The following is a 6,516-nucleotide window of genomic DNA, read 5'->3' on the forward strand; positions in this document are numbered from 1 at the left end:
ACGTGGAAGAACTATGGGAATTTACAGCTCCGTTTTCCATATTTCATCCATGTACTGTTGGCTTGGAGCTCAGCTTTATAAACCCAGAGTGCACCCAGAAGCTTGCAGCTAAAAGTAATAAAATGTCATATGTACAGGTGAGTGGCAAAGCCTCAGGTTTGTGCCATGCCTCGTTCCATGTCAATGACTGGGAGCTGATGCATCAATGGGTGCTGATGTTGAGTTTTTTCTTTATTTAAATTTCTTGCCAAGTGTTGACAGCCGAGATGAACGTGTGGCTGAAGGCGCAGTCTGTGAATGTGATTCTGCATTCAGTGTCTGTCTGCATTTGCCCTGACTTCGGCATACATTGTTCATCTCAAACAGTTCCAGTTACTCAAACTAAAACCTACCATATAGATATATTGTTAATTCTGATGCCCTATATCCATTTATGTGTATTCATTTTTAAAGGTTACAAAAAAAATTAACATTCAATATTTCATATCCCGTAAAAATACATTTATATAAATTCTCTTTTTGGTTGCTGAGGTCGGAACTGAAAACATAATGTGGAAAAACAATTAACAAGATTAAGGAGCTCCAGTATGAACTACAACACTTAATTGTTCTGTGCATGCAGCGTGTAATTAATGTACTTAATGTAATCTATCATTAACATTCTGGATTATTCTAAAGCAATGCCGTGCATTATGGGTACACAGCATCAGGTGATTCTTTTCCATACATTAGGGCAATACCATGAAACATGTGTAATGTGTATAAGAGGAATTGTCTTTGTGGTTAAATCCTGTACTTCATGCCTTGAATCTCATGACAATGTCAGCTGGCTTGACTGACTCCGTTATTGATCAGTGGAAAGGATTAAAAACAGGATGCATTTTCTGTTTTATGTTGGAGTCTCATTGAGGGGGGGGTTATGGTTGGTTTTTGGGTACATCTGCACTTTTTTCTACCTAATGTGGATCGGGGGATTCTAACATTTTTAGTAGATGAAACAGACAGAATTAGCTTCAAATGTTAAAACACAAAATCTTAATGATATGGGACACTCTGCATACAGTATTTGAACATATTTTTCTTTTCTGGTTTGGATTACCTAGGGATACATAAGTTCTAGACGAGGTGTCTGAGAAGCTTGTCAATAAACTCCAGCCCTCATCAGATTGTTCGACTGGCTTAACTAGATCGGTTTTATTGTCAAAGTCTTTTGGTAACTCTAGAACTCATAAAACTTTATCCTGCCTGCTGTAGGAACCACAAAATCCATGTCCCGTGCCCAGCATAAGCTACCCATCTATAGCACCCCAAAAACATTCAGGGCCCTGTATGAGCAGTCGATGGCAAAACACTTCATAGAGAATATATGACCAGTGTGCAAGAAATGCTGCCTTGGTCTAAAGTGCTTTATCTAGTTTAACTAGATTGGAGATCCATGGCATTTAGAATACTGAACATTTTGTTGTCCAACATGAAAGTCTAAATTTTTTTTTTATTAACTAAAGCTGAACTTACACTTCTCCCAAACTATGAAATATGCCTTAAAATACAAATACCTTACCACATTGCTTCAAAATACAAATACCTTACCATAATGCCTCAAAATACAAATACCTTACTACATTGCTTCAAAATACAAATACCTTACCATAATTTTTAGGAAAAAAGTCCAATTTCAGAATAGAGTCAAGGCCTTTCAAACTTCAGCAACTTCCTATTAGATATTGAGACTGCACATCATGCTAAAACAGTCAGAAATTGCATTAAGTGGTGGGAATAGGGGAGGACGTGATCATACCTTCACTTTTCATTTTAAAGTTGGTATTTGCATATTAGCAGACCTAAGGCTTAGGTGCTCTTACTGCCCTGTGAAAATTGTGCAAATTTCACAAAAAATCTCTAACTTATCAATGAGCTTATCATATCCCTCCTAAGCTTAACTATCATGAAAACCCCAGCTTTTAGGCAGTAAAGCCATGGTTTGCTCTCTGATGCCTTCTCCAAATTTCCAGCTTTGGAAGCGTGTCCTTTACAAGACAAGGATGTAAACATTGAAGTTTCCTGATTTAGGTAAGTATACATCTAGAGGTAGGGTATTTTGGATCTGGGGGGCTTCTTTGAAAGTGCTCTCGTTCTTTAAGTTTACATAAATAAATCTATTATGTAAACTAGTTAATGTATTTTATTTTTTTTCCTGTTTACAACCTTGACAGAGGTTATCATTCCAGGCTGGTGCAGCCCGGTGCCTTCAGTTCATAACCAGTGGAGACAATAGTTTTTCAATTTACACAAAGCAGTCATTAAAATGTTTTTAGCTAGGGAAGGAAACGCTGTTATCATATGTTCACTCCAGGTGCATTTCATATTGCTTTTTTGAAAGGGTATGACACTTCCTTCTTAGAGACCCCTAAGCAATATGTTGCTCTCTGTAGCTTATTAATATAAAATTAACTGTTGTATGCTTTCACTTCAATGTTAAATAAAACAAATATCATTCAAATTATATGGAATAATGAGTATTAGAAGGTCATGTATTTTTAAATCAATAGACAAGAGAGAAGAAATTGACCTCCAAATGAGTCTCAGAATTTTGTTCCTGACTCTGTTGCATTATAAAAAGTAGAAAAAAGTTTTATTCATAACTGTCTCATGTCACCAATCTTTTCACCCTTTAAGATGCCCAAATATATTTCTACATATATGACACTCCTGGGAGTGTTGCTCATTCCCCTCTCCACAAAGTTTAGAGGTTTCCTCTATATACCCCAAAATTACAGCAGGACACTGAAGTAGGAGTTTGAGGAAATAACTAAATCACTCAGAAGGGTGTAAAGCATTCACAAATTTATCATATGAAATTGATTTTCTGGGCACTGTAACACTCAGATCTGCAAATATAGGAATATTATATCTTTTTATAGGGTAGTATTTTCCCCACTGTGCCAAACACCCACAAAATGTAGTTGAAAGCCTCAAAAATTCTCTCCCATAGATTTCCATTAAAAGCCAATGCGCAGTCGCCATGGTAGTCTCAGCTGTTTTTTGCTTCAATTTTAATGCAACATGCTGCACTGACATCAATGCAAAGAATCCTAACATATCAGCCACAGCAATGCAATTAAATGTAATAACACTATTGCAAAAATGCACTCAACACATGCCCCATGCTCCTTGCTAGCCTAAAGCCTATGGATATATAGGCTACATACACACTAGATTTTTGTACCTGAAAATGATCTTTTGTGACAATTTCCAGTGACAGTAGAATGAATGAGCACTATACACACAGCAAGGATCTGTTCTATGGAGAGGGAAGGGAGGAGAATGTGTGTGAGGCACCGCTTCCTCCGCCATAGGACAACAGTTATTTTTTTTGAAAAATGTAGATAAATGCATAGAACATTACATAGAAAGCTAAAATGTAATTATATGCAGTTAAGACTCTTACAGGACTAGTTCAAGCAAAATTATCTTGGCACTCAGAGAGAACCATTGATGTTCATGTAGAAACAGAAGCTTCTCTGCAGCAGTCTGAAATGCGCCCTGCTGAGTCAAAGCTAAAGCTTTACAATCAGCGGGTGGTGGAAGCATGGTCAAGTGAACAGCAAAAGCTTTGACGCAAGAGTGTTGTCTCGGAACACTGCAGAGAGTCTTCTGATTCCACTCAATGTTTCTCTCTAATTGTCACATGACTGGTCCACAAATATGATCTGTGGTTCAGTCTGCCTTGTTTTTCCTGTAGTGATGTAGGGGCAGGCAGAAGGAAACATGCCATACAGAGGGTGACCAGCCATCCAACATATCTGTAAATGTCCTGGATGCTAAAGATTCTTCTCCATTGGTACCTCTTCTAAAGACTGAAAAACAGCTGAACAAACATCAGGACCAACAAACATTAAAGGCCTCTTGCCCACCATCTCAAACCCCTTGACACTGCTCAAATCAGTGACTCTGCTCTTTCTATCTGTCTGGCTGCTCCTTTCAAGTTTCTCTCAGTGGTAATTCCTCCTCGCCCACTCTCCTCCCTGTTGGTGTTCCCCAAGGGTCAGTCCTTGGACCGGTTCTCTTTTCTGTGTACACCTCCTCTCTCGGTAGTCTCATATCCTCCTTTGGTTTACAGTACCATCTGTATGCTGATGACACCCAAATTTATCTGTCCACCCCTGACCTGTCTCCCTCAGTCCTGGATAAGGTCTCATGCTGCCTGTCAGCCATCTCATCATGGATGTCTGACCGATTCCTGAAACTCAACCTGGATAAAACAGAACTCATCATCATCCCCCCCTCAAATTCCAAATCCCCCCCTGACATATATCTAACTGTTATAACACTGTTATTCGGCCCTCCCCTCAGGCACGTTGTCTTGGTGTCTCCTTTGACTCGGCCCTCTCATTTACCCCCCATATTCAGAACATTTCCAGGTCCTGTCACTTTCACCTACGCAACATCTCCAAACTCTGCCCTACCTGTCCCCTGAGGCCACCAAACTCCTTGTACATGCTCTCATCATCTCCCGTCTGGACTACTGTAACATCCTCCTCTCCGGTATTCCACTAACCTGACTCTCCTCTACAAACTATCATGAATGCTGCAGCCAGACTCATCCATCCTTCCCTCCGCTCCTCTTCCGCTGCATCTCTTTGTAGTTCTCTTCATTGGCTTCCATTTCAGAAAGAAATTCAAGCTCCTGTGCTTTGCCTTCAAATCCCTCCACAGTTCATAGGTCCCACTTACATTTCTGACTTGGTATAAAAATACTCTCCCAGCTGCTCTCTCCGCTCCTCCAATGACCTATTAATGTCTTCCTCACTCATAACCTCATCACACGCACGGCTACAAGACTTTTCTAAAGCTGCCCCAACTTTCTGGAATGGTCTTCCTCGTCTTATTCAGCTTGCTCCTACTTTCTGTTCATTTAAACATAACCCTGGACCCCCTTTTTTCATATTGCCACCCGTCTTCCTCTGTCTCTTAAATCCGTCACTACTTCCAATCACTACATATCTCCCCTCCTATTGTATCCTGCATCCCACCGCTTGGATTGTAAGCTCTTCTGGGCAGGGTCCTCTCCTCCTCCTATGTCACTGTCTTTATCTGTCTGTTATTTAGTATATAAATCCTTTTTAATAATAATAATAATAATAATATTATTATTATTGATAATAATAATACCTTCAGGAATGCAGATCAGTTACTTTCTTTTAGACATTGTTCCCACTGTTCCCAATGTGTAGTTCAATGCAGTTCACTGCTCTTCACATAGTGTGTGATATGCAATGACATTGCAATAAATATATGCGTTGCAGTATGTTTTGTCAGGGACTGCAGCGGTGCTGACAAGCTATAATAGGCCTGGGTGAGATGGTGTGTATTGTAGATCATGGAAATAAAGATAAATACGATACTACTAAAAAAAAATGGGGGAAAATACGTCTTCTGCATGCGCAGAAAGAGCAGCCAGGAGCCTCCCAGGATGCGTGATGTAGGTATCCCGGGGGTCTCTGTGTTCCTATTCTGCAGGGATCAAGACACAAAGGAGGAGGTGCCTCACTTTTTCTTTTCTTTAAAGGGTGTTGCAGTTGAAAAAAGAAGAACATTTTTACTTTATATAAAAAGTTTGTCTACCCTTCTATGTAAAGTAAAAAACTTTGAGTTTAGGTCAGCTTTAGGTGCCAACAATCAGCTCTCTGTTATAGAGTAATCAATAGACCTCTCTGAAACTATTGGCAATATTAACAGATTTTGAGTATTTTTATGTTCTTAAAAATAGCTTCTAATCACTCTTTTTACAAGTACATTGCTATATGTCTTGCTAATTTGAAGACATATACTGTATTGCTACACACAGTATAACAATACATTCAAAGTGCCACAAATATTGTCCTTTACACATAAATTTATAAAAAAAACCTCAATCTTGGCTTTGACCTTACTTATCTTGGCTGACCCCTCCGTCCTGCCTGTGACCCCTCCATCCTGCCTCCTCCGTCCTGCCTGTGACTTCTCCATCCTGCCTGTGACCCCTCCATTCTGCCCCACCCTGCCTGTGACCTCCCCACCCTGCCTGTGACCTCTCCACCCTGCCTGTGACCCCTCCATCCTGCTTGTGACCCCTCCACCCTGCCTGTGACCCCTCCAGTCCTGTTCTGACTAAGCACTCTATCCTGCCTGTTTCCTTTCAGCTGGAGTACATTCTGTGATCTGGCTACCCTTATTCTGGGTGTGACCTACCTACCTCTTCTGACGTGGCTTTAAACATCTCTACCCTGGCTGTGACCACTTTTTCCAGGCTAGGCCTATTTTTCTTTAAGCTTACCCCCTCAATCCTGTCTGTATCCTGTCTGTATCCCCACTGGCTTCACCATCCAGATGAGCAGACAGGATCCCAAAGAAATCCCAAACACCTTCTGTTGTACTGGTGAGTGGCCCTCTCCATCCTGATTGACCCCATGCTGGTTGTAGTTATTAATATCTGCCTGTCAGTGCTATTCTCTGCATTTCATTGTACTATGGTCA

This window comes from Pyxicephalus adspersus, chromosome 3 (assembly GCF_032062135.1).
Source record: "Pyxicephalus adspersus chromosome 3, UCB_Pads_2.0, whole genome shotgun sequence".
Taxonomy (NCBI): Eukaryota; Metazoa; Chordata; class Amphibia; order Anura; family Pyxicephalidae; genus Pyxicephalus; species Pyxicephalus adspersus.